The following is an 11198-nucleotide window of genomic DNA, read 5'->3' as shown; positions in this document are numbered from 1 at the left end:
TACCATGGTCTTTGCGAATGCAAGCCTCGCCCCCTCAAGGCAAGCTGACCACTTCCCGGCATCAATCCGGGGCGGCGGCGCCCGCACCTTTTGCACAAGGCTGAAGTAGGTGTCTGGAAGGGTCTCGGCAGGCCACAGACTGACACAGAGGTCCTTCACGGCCAGTTCGGACATCCGATGCATCTCCATCAGTTGCTTCATTTGATCACTGGGGAGGGGAGGACGCTCGAAATCCGAAAATTGTGACCAGAAGAGCCGCTGTGTGGAGTCCTCCTCGAGGGTGGCATAGTGCCTCACTGCGGCCACCGCATTCTATGGAAGTTCGGCGAAGATGCCTGCGGAGCGCCAGACCCGCGTCAGCAAGGCGAACCTATTGCCTCTGAACACACCCTGCAGTAAGTATTTCTTACCGTTGGCAATTTGTGCGGCTTGGCGGAGCTCCTCCTGGATGCCTCGTGCATCAGTCCTCGCCTCCTGGAGCTCCTTCTCCGCCTTGGATAGCCGGGAGGATTGCTCCTCATGCCCCTTCTCAAGGGCCTCCGGATTCTCGGCGGCATCCTGGAGCTCCACTTGGACTTCGGTCACTCGAGCCTCATGCTGCTACGCAGCAAGCTTGGCCTTCTCAAGCTCGGCCACCGCCTTCTCAGCGCCCGTCTTCTTCTCAGCCGCCTCGGCCTCGACTTTCTTCAGGGACTCCCTCAAGCCCTCAACCTCGGCGGCAACAGCTGCAAGATCATCAAGTTAAAGGATTAGCACACAGTCCGGTTCCTCAATATCCGGCATCAAGCAAAAACACATCTCCCCACAGGGCTTACATTGCGCCTCGTCAAGCCCTTTTTTGACAAGATCAAGCTCTTCATTGGAAAGCTTGAAGTTCCGATCCATCTCCTCTAACGCCACGGCATTAGCAGCCGCGGCCACGGAGGATGCCTGTGTCAATAAAAGAAATGTTGACTTCATTAATCGGCCTACCGAATTAGATCCTCCGCAGTTTTCTTCGAAGTCCTTGTGGAGTCTCGGGGGCTGCTATGTATACGGCCTACCCAAACTAACAATTACAATCGCATTATGAGGAAAGAGCATTAGTTGGCTTACCTCAAAGCCTGTCAAAAGGCCTTGAACAACGTCGTTCAGTCCAGATTGGACGGACCGAACACCCTTCATAACCGCACTCATAAGAGTGCGGTGCCCGTCAATGATGACGGAGTTGTCCACCAGCTCCTCCAGCACGTCTGGCTAGCTAGCCGCCGCCCGTGTAGAGGTCTCTGACATTGGCTCCCCGGCCCCTCCTGCGCTGGGAGGAGCTTGTGCCGTCGAAGGCCTTGGGGGCTCGGGAGCAGTCAGTGGATGGGGTCCAGATGGTCCAGACTCCTTTTCCGCATCAGCCAGGAGGGACGCTCCCTCCTGGTCTTCGGTGACCGAGGTGTTAACCTTGGCCATTACGGCATCGGCCTCCCCCTCTGCGTTCGGAGGAGGAGGAGTCCTCCGAGGCCGCTCCTCCTCGGCCTCTTCGGGGACCAGAGGAGGCACGGAGTGCGCCATCCACACACTGTCCGCCAGCTCGGTGGGCGGAGACGTCCCCGCCGAAGTCTGCTCGGTGGGGCGTTCATGTGGGGGACTGCAATTTAGAAGGGTTAACCTTCGACTAGGATGAATCACTGAAACATGATAGATAAAATACCTACGCCTTACCTGCTAGCTGGGGGCTTAACCCTGGGTCCCTTCTTCGGGGTCTGCTCGGACACCTCGGACTCCTTGTCGGAGTCCAAACTGTCGGACAGGACTAGCTTAGGTCGGCATTGTCTCTTCGGGGCCGGAGAAGGTTGGTCCTCCTCGACGTCCTCGGACGCTGTCATCTTCTTGGAGCGCTCTCCTCCTCATCCTCATCCTCGTCCCCATCCTGTACGGATGAGGCCGCAGCGTCTCCGGACCGGTTTCCCGGACGAACCCTGCGGTGGAGGCCCTCCCTGGCCTCCGGTACTTCTTTCTTTTTGCCCTTCTTGGCGGGCGCCTTATAGGGCACTATGACCAACAGCTTTTCCAGCTGCTCTGATCGGGGCTCTTCCGGCAGCGGCGTCGGGCCGTTGATCTTCTTGGCCTTGGCAAGCCAGCCCTGCAAAATCCTCATACAAAGTCAAGCTGAATCAAATACGGTATGCATATTCGAACACCCCTCGGAGTAGAAACCTACTCACCTCCTTTGGGGGGTTCTCGGCGTCGAGACCGATGTCCTTCCCCTCGACCGGCCACTCCTTCTGCGGCTGGAATAGTTGGCCCCATATTTTGTCAGGGGTCATGCCGTAGATGTGTTGCACGGTGGACGGATCCTCGGGCTTGTGCTCCGACATAGGTTTGGCCCTCTCTTGGCAAGGGAGGAGCCGTCGGTGGAGCATGATCTGGACCAACCAGCTTCGTGCCGGTCTCGATTATGATGGCGACGTGCTTCTGGAACGCCTTCGTGTGGGTGACACACCCCCAGTCCGGGGCCTTGGTGTCGGTGCAACAAACCCTGGGTCTATTGCCCAGACTGTGCAGAGGCACAAGAACAAGATTGAAGCACCAACCCAAGTCAGAGTACAAGGGATCAAGAGATTTGAAGGACCAACATGCAGATCAGAGAGACCAAGATCGAGCCAAAGAAGCAGGATATCGACCAGAGAAAGGCCTCCCTTGTCAGGCAGGCGAGCCCAGCAAGGGGCGAGGCCACCACCAAAAGCAAGCAACTGAAGCACCCCGGCAGGGCCTGCCGGGGCTCACGGAGGCAAAACCACTTCACCAACCACTCAACCATGACCCACGTCATCAATCAGTGCGGTGTCAAGCCGCAAAGTTACTGAGTGGCAGTCATTCGCCACAAGGCTGCCTCTCCTTATAGAAGAAACCCACAGATGACACCCGTCCTGCGACGTGTCAAGAGAACAGGTGCGGCGCTGGCAAGATAGCCCGGCAAGCCTTGCCGGACAACCAGTGATGTGACGCTAAGAGGTGCATTTAATGCACCTTGTCAGCCTGCAGAGTTGGGTATGATAGCACTGTTTGCTATCATATCAGTGCATAATGACTACTTTGCCATTGTGGTGACCCCTTGATCTATAAAAGGAGACCCATGGCAACCATAGAAAGGGTTAGAAGGCTGGATAACTCACACCCCCATATGCACGTAGTCACTGCTGCCCCACGGCAACCTCTGTCGGGCAAGTGTACTACACTCGCCACCACCTTTTCCACCATCAATACACCAAAGCGGGAGTAGGGTTTTACGGCTCACGGCGGCCCGAACCTGGGTAAATTGCTTGTGTGATCTCTGTTGTGTTGCCCCACGCCCCTCTTTTCTTTGTGCAACACGTCGACCCCCTGCCGAACCAGCAACAGACCTCCTGGTCCCATAGGTGGTCGTGGTTTCCCGCGACATCTTTGGCACGCCAGGTAGGGGGCTCGCTTGTGCGAACCTGAAGGCGTGCACAGCACGTCATCTTCATCACCATCGCCATCTTCGACGACGCCATCAACCATGGCGCCCAAGAAGAAGTCTGGTCCTTCAACTCGTCCATCCACCTTGAAGTCTCCGCCGCCCGCAGCCTCCAACGCTGCGGGGGGTGTGGAAGCGCACGAGGACGCAGATGCTGCTAGGGAAGTGGTCGGAGCAAGCGGCGCCATCGCCACTTCTCCCGCAGCTGACGCAGGAGCAGGAGGCACTGGAGGAGAGCAGCATCAGCAACACCCTGACGGCCACGCTCCCCAAGGTACGGGTGAGGGGGTTACTCCATATGCGCCCTTCTCCCACGCCGACGAGCACAGCCACAGCAACGGCGCTCGGACCGGGGCGAACCGCCGCCCTCCGGCCGCCCCTACCACGGGTGCGGTCGTCGCGCGTGCACCTCCCTTGGGATGGGCCGACCAAGCCGCTGCGCCCGACGGAGCCGCTGACCCTCGAGCGCCTTCGCCACACCACACCCAGGTGGTCACCCCGCAGCAAAAGCGGGGGCGCGGTACTACCGCCACTAGCGCCGTCAGGAGCCGCGCGATGGTACAATTGACTTCATCGACATCTATGCCAAGCACAGCCTCGAAGGCCATGGCGCGAGCTCAGCTGCTGCTGAGGTTTCCACCAGCGGTCGAGCAGATGGATGAATGGCGTGCCACCATCCAGAGTCTGCTCGGTTTCGCCGAAGCTGGGGGCTCGCGGCGAGCTGGCCCGCCATGACCTCCCCAAGCGATGACAGCAACAGCTCGTGCTGCTGACCGTACGGAATGGGCCATCCCCATGGTGCAGTCCCCACCACGACAGCCAGTGCGAGAGCAATAGAATCAAGATCACGACGATGTATTAATGGCCTCTTCTGACCCTCGAGTACGTCCAGGCCAACGTTGAGCCCTGGAGGATGGGCAGAGAGGAGACGCGTGCGTCGTCGTCGAGTAGCACCGTGATGACCTCCGCCGGACCGACAGGTGCGGCAGCCTCAACGTCGACGAGCCTGCGTTCGGTGTTGGCGGGTGCCTACCTTTCGAGGTTGGCTGCCCTGCCTTTACATGAGAGCTGCGGCAAGTCCGTTGGCCGTCCGTTCGCACGTTCAAGCCAGAGATACCTGAGAAGTATGATAGGAGGCTGAACCCGGCAGAGTTCTTGAGAATCTACACCATCGCTGTTCAGGCTGCCGGGGGAAGAGATGAGAAGGTGTTTGCCAACTACTTCCCTTTGGCCATGAAGTCCAATGTAAAGTCTTAGATGATGCACCTATCGGAGAACTCCATTTCGTCATGGGCTGACCTGTGCCACGAGTTCATTGGTGCCTTCACTGGCGGTCATCAGGAACCCGGCAGGCCCAGCGATTTGCAGCTTCTCCAGTAGAAGGAAGGAGAAGCCCTCCGTGAGTATTTACAGAGATTCAGCAAAGTTCATAGAAATATCCCAAATATTCATCCAGTAGCCGTAATAGCCGCCTTCTAGTCCAATGTTCGCAACCGTCGCATTCGTTCCAAGATGAACGTACGGTTGCCCAAGACTGTAAATGAGCTTTACACATTAGTGGATAAATGTGCTCGGATGGAGGAGGGAAGGAGGTTGCTCGGAGAGGAAGATTGCACCAATGTTGATTCCGAAGATGAGGATGAATCAACCAGTTAGAAGAAGAGCAAGAAGCGCAACAAGAAGCAAAGAGATAAGGCAGTGATGACTGCTGAAGGATATGGTACGCCTAGTGCCAGCAAGGAGGCCAAAGTTGAGGCCCCCGGCAAGGAAGCTGTTGTGTGCACTGGCTGCCGGGAAGCCGTTGCTGCCGAGAAAGCCGGGAAAGGTGATGGGCCGTATTGCAAGATTCATCGGACCAAGGGTCACGACCTTCAAGAGTGTTATCAAATTGAGCAGCTTGTCAAGAAACAGAGAGCAGAATATGAGAAGCGTGACAAGGAAAAAGGTCAGAATGTTGCTGGCGGTAAGGGCCGAGGTGGTGAAGTAAATCTCCCCGACAAGCCCTTTCAGAACCATGGAAAGCCCGCCAGAGGTTGAGAGAAGGAAACCTGTGATGATGAGAGTGATGGAGGGGATGAAGAGGAAACCAGTGAGCAAGAGTTTCAAAATACCACAGACGCCCTATGGATTGACGGAGGTGCATCTCTGCACGCCTCTCACCGCCAGCTCAAGCGGTGGGCACAAGAGGTCAATGCCGTGGAACCAGCGCCAGAGGCTCGGAAGCCGCTCAAATGGTCCCGTACTCCCATCATCTTTGACAAGGAGGACCATCCTAGCCGTACCACTGCGGTAGGATGTTTGACGTTGTTGGTCTCCCCAACAATTCGCAGCCTCAAGGTCACAAAGATGTTGGTGGATGGCGGGGCCAGGTTGAATCTGATTTCCCCAGCAGTCATCAGGAAGCTTCAGATAGGAGAAGATGAGTTAGAGGTTACTGTCACGTTTGAAGGAGTTAATCCCGGCAGGAGCTGTCCTAAGGGAAAGATCACGTTGCCGGTAACATTTGGGGGAGAACTGAATTACCAGACTCAGAGAATTGTGTTTGATGTGGTTGATCTCCCCCTGCCGTATAATGGGATTCTTGGACGCCCGGCCCTGGCTAAGTTCATGGCAGCATCCCACTATGCCTACAACACCTTGAAGATGCCTGGGGCACTGGGATTCATCGCCATCCCATCAAATGAGAAGGATGCAATCATTTGTGTAGACAAGATGTACCGGGATGCGGTCGCGGCAGAGGCAGCGACAGCTCCCGCCAAGGAAAGCAAAGGAAAGAAGAGAGGCTGTAAGGCCTCCGGCAAAGAGTCCGGGAAGTGTGCCCCCACCGAGTGCACAACACCCGTTGACGACGTGCCGGAGTGTTCTAATAGCAAGAGACCCAAGGTTGCTGCACCCCAAGTGAAGAAGGTCCCGGCAGGGCTGGCTGGCGTTGATGGTACTTTCACTATCAGCACCACCCTCGATGACAAATAGGAAAGTGCGCTCGTTGCCTTCCTGCGGGCGAATATCGATGTGTTTTCCTGGCAACCATGATATCCCCGGTGTTCCCAGGGAGGTAATTGAGCACCACCTTGCTGTCTGCCCACATGCCCGACCTGTCAAGCAGAAAGTATCGAAGCAAGCCTTGGAGAGGCAGCAATTCATTGCAGAAGAGATGAAGAAACTTGAGGCAGCTGGTTTGGTCAGAGGAGACTGCATCCCACGTGGTTGGCAAAACCACTGGTAGTCCGGAAGGCTAATGGGAAGTGGAGGCTTTGCATAGATTTCACAGATCTCAACAAAGCTTGCCCGAAAGACCCATTTCCCTTGCCGCGCATCGACCAGATTGTGGACTCCACTTTAGGCTATGATTTTCTCTCCTTTTTGGACGCATACTCTTGGTATCACCAAATCTTCATGGCCAAGGAAGATGTAACGCCCCGAGACCGACGCTCCAGACGCCTTCCATATATTTCGTGTTCGGCATGTGTTTTATTTGTGTGTTGCATTCATCATCGCATCATTTGCATTGCATCGGCACTTCGTTGCCGTCATGTTTTAAAAATTTGCATTCGTTCGTAGTTGCCGCGTTCCCCCCTCGTCTCCGTTGACCTTTCTCAGTCCAACCATTCTTTGTTGTCCGACCGTTTGAGCCTCTCTGCTTAATGCATAAAGCCCCTTCTCGCGCACATGCGAAAATTGTCCCGAACCCGACCCGGGTTTGTTGTCACCGTTGGATTCGGATCATCCCTAAACATCTACAAAACATCACTGTTTTCCTTGTTGGACTCTCCTAGCCTATTTTTCTCGATCGTCCGATTTAAATCGGAGGGCCCAAATAGCCTCTAATCTAATCCCATGAGATATATTAGTCCAACCCTAGAAATTAGGAGCCTTGTCCCATCCGGCCGCCGCCAGCATCTCCCACCTCGGGATCCCTCCAGATCCACTCTCTCTCCTTCCCTCGTTTTCCCCACCGGACCAATCCATCTCCCACCTCGACTCCGAGCGCCCTGCAGCCTCCCGCGTCTGATCCAGGGAGAGCAGCACCCTCCCGAGCTCCTCCATGTCGTGCTCCTCCTCGAGCCCGAGGACGTGCCTCCTTTGCTCGATCCCCACCGCGACAAGGCCAGCCCCCGTCGCCCTTCTCCTTTTCCTCCATCCTTCTCCACCTCCCTAATCTCTCTGCTCCCTCTCTGCTGCTATGGTCAGGTGCCTCGTCGTCCGCGCCAAGACCAGCTAGCAGGCGTTCGTCGTCCTGAACCTCGCTGGGATCCACCTCCCCTCATCCAGATCGGCCGGTCTCCGCCATCCCCGTCTTCGTCAACTGCGAGGAGCGCCGACGCCTGTCTTCGTCGCCACCCACAGGAGCTTCCCCGCCGCCGGATCGGGCCGCCTCCGCCCGATTCCTCTCGCGCTGTCGCCCCGCATGCTCTGCCCGTCGCCATGAACGCCTGCAGGAGCACCAACGCCACCAGCAGCCGTGCGCCTCCTCCCTCTTCCCAGCGGAGCCCCGTCCTCCCCGCGCCTATCCCGTGCGCCCGGCGCGACGCCGGCAAGCAGCAGCAGCAGCACCCAGGTCGCCGTGCCTCCTCCTCCCGTCCTTCTCCTGCTCGCCTTCTCTCTGCTTCCCTTCATCTTTTCCCTCTCTAAATCCTCTCTCTGTCTTTTCCTTCTTCAGGAAACAACAACAGCCACCGCCCTCCTTGGAGCTCCCATGGCCGACGCCTCAAGCTTGTCTCCGTCGGATCCGCGCCCGCGCCCTGTTCCTAGTCGCCTCCACCTGGATCCGTTCCACCTCGCCTCGCCGTCCCCGTCCTCAAGTCCGGCCGTGGTCATCACCCCCTGCATCCTCTGCTTCGAGCAGGAGGACGACCGCTCCAGCCCGCTCGCGTTGACCCAGTCCAGCGCCCACCTCGGCCTTCCCTCCAGCCGGCCTGCATGCGCCCCTCTTGGGCCTCCTCCATCGACCGGGCCTCAGCCCATGGTGAGCAGCGCCCAGTGCCCGCTCCTGCGCACCAGTGGGCCAGGTTAGGCCGCAGTGTTTTTTTTTCGCTGCTGCTAATTTCCTAATTATCCAGAGACTGCCAGTTTTATAGAAAACCCCTTGCACTTCATGCATATAATAACTCACAAATGGTGCATCGGATTAAAATGATTTTAACATGTAAAATGCTCAGAAATTTGTGTAGTTTAATAATATGCCACTCTCATCCATGTTTAAAATTGTTTAAAATGATGGTTGTTTAAATTTGCATAAATGCCATGTTGAAATGATTTATTTCATAACTAAATAACCGTAACTCGGATTTTAATAAACTTTATATGTAAATGGGGTAGAATAATGCCTAGTTTAACTTGGTGCACTTCATTTTGCTGTTTAACAACATTAAAATTGTGTTTAGGGCAGAACAGTACCAAATCAAAAATATGCTTATGGGGTTTTTCCGGAATTGTTGTTTGTTGTTCCGGCCTCATTTAAATTGCCTAAAATAGGTAGTTTCCATATGCTTCACCTCTTGCCATGGTTAATAACATTTAATATTGTTGGGTCCATAAATGAGAGAGAACTAAATAATTAAATGTGGTGTTTCTTCAATATGCAACTCGTTGCATATTGAGCTCCACTTAACTTGTAGTGTTGTTTGTTGCACTTTGCCATGCCATGCCTCATTAAACCGGACATGCATCATATTTGTTTTTGCATCATGCCATGTGTATGTGGTGGTTGTTTACTATGTTGTTTGTTTCTTTCCGGGTTGCTTCTCTCGTTAGCTTCGGTTTCGTTCCAGAGTTGTGAGGATTCGTTCGACTACATCCGTTTGTCTTCTTCATGGACTCGTTCTTCTTCCTTGCGGGATCTCAGGCAAGATGACCATACCCTCGAAATCACTTATATCTTTGCTTGCTAGTTGTTCGCTCTATTGCTATGCTGCGCTACCTACCTCTTGCTATATCATGCCTCCCAAATTGCCATGAAACCACCTCTAACCTTTGTCACCCTTCCTAGCAAACCATTGTTTGGCTATGTTACCGCTTTTGCTCAGCCCCTCTTATAGCGTTGCTAGTTGTAGGTGAAGATGAAGTTTGTTCCATGTTGGAACATGGATATGTTGGGATATCACAATATCTCTTATCTTAATTAATGAATCTATATACTTCGTAAAGGGTGGAAGGCTCGGCCTTATGCCTGGTGTTTTGTTCCACTCTTGCCGCCCTAGTTTCCGTCATACCGGTGTTATGTTCCTTGATTTTGTGTTCCTTACGCGGTTGGGTGATTTATGGGACCCCCTTGACAGTTCGCTTTGAATAAAACTCCTCCAGCAAGGCCCAACCTTGGTTTTACCATTTGCTACCACCTATCCCCCTTTTCCCTTGGGTTCTACAGACTCAAGGGTCATCTTATTTTAACCCCCCCGGGCCAGTGCTCCTTCGAGTGTTGGTCCGAACTGAGTAGACTGCGGGGCCCCCTCGTGGAAACTCGAGGTCTGGTTTTACTCGTAGGATGTCTCATCCGGTGTTGCCCTGAGAACGAGATATGTGCAGCTCCTATCGGGATTTGTCGGCACATCGGGCGGCTTTGCTGGTCTTGTTTTACCATTGTCAAAATGTCTTGTAAACCGGGATTCCGAGACTGATCGGGTCTTCCTGGGAGAAGGAATATCCTTCGTTGACCGTGAGAGCTTATAATGGGCTAAGTTGGGACACCCCAGCAGGGTTTAAACTTTCGAGAGCCGTGCCCGTGGTTATGTGGCAGATGGGAATTTGTTAATATCCGGTTGTAGAGAACTTGACACTTGACCTTAATTAAAACGCATCAACCGCGTGTGTAGCCGTGATGGTCTCTTCTCGGCGGAGTCCGGGAAGTGAACACGGTTTTTGGGTTATGTTTGACGTAAGTAGGAGTTCAGGATCACTTCTTGATCATGGCTAGTTCACGACCGTTCCGTTGCTTCTCTTCTCGCTCTTATTTGCGTATGTTAGCCACCATATATGCTTAGTCGCTGCTGCAACCTCACCACCTTACCCTTTCCTACCCTTAAGCTTAAATAGTCTTGATCTCGCGGGTGTGAGATTGCTGAGTCCTCGTGACTCACAGATACTTCCAAAACAGTTGCAGGTGCCGACGATGCCAGTGCAGGTGACGCAACCGAGCTCAAGTGGGAGCTCGATGAAGATCTTGTTCGTTGTGTTGTTTCTTATCATGTTGATCAGTAGTGGAGCCCAGTTGGGACGATCAGGGATCTAGCAGTTGGGTTGTCTTCTTTCTTTTGGTTCCGTAGTCGGACCTATGTGTGTTCTCTGAATGATGTATGACTTATTTATGTATTGTGTGAAGTGGCGATTGTAAGCCAACTCTTTATCCCATTCTTGTTCATTACATGGGATTGTGTGAAGATGACCCTTCTTGCGACAAAACCACAATGCGGTTATGCCTCTAAGTCGTGCCTCGACACGTGGGAGATATAGCCGCATCGTGGGTGTTACAGAAGATGAAGAGAAGACTTCGTTCATCACTTTGTATGGTACGTACTGCTTTGTCTGTATGCCATTTGGATTGAAGAGTGTCGGGTCTACTTTTGCAAGGGCAATCCAGATTGGTTTTGAGCCACAACTACACAGAAACATAGAAGCCTATATGGATGATATTGTGGTGAAGACCAAGAATAAGGCCACCCTTATTCAGGATTTGGAGGAAACATTTGCTAATTTGCACAAGATCAATCTGAAGCTTAACCCGGAGAAGTGT

Source organism: Aegilops tauschii, chromosome 2, assembly GCF_002575655.3.
Source record: "Aegilops tauschii subsp. strangulata cultivar AL8/78 chromosome 2, Aet v6.0, whole genome shotgun sequence".
In the NCBI taxonomy this organism is placed as follows: Eukaryota; Viridiplantae; Streptophyta; class Magnoliopsida; order Poales; family Poaceae; genus Aegilops; species Aegilops tauschii.
This window is presented reverse-complemented; position numbering follows the sequence as displayed.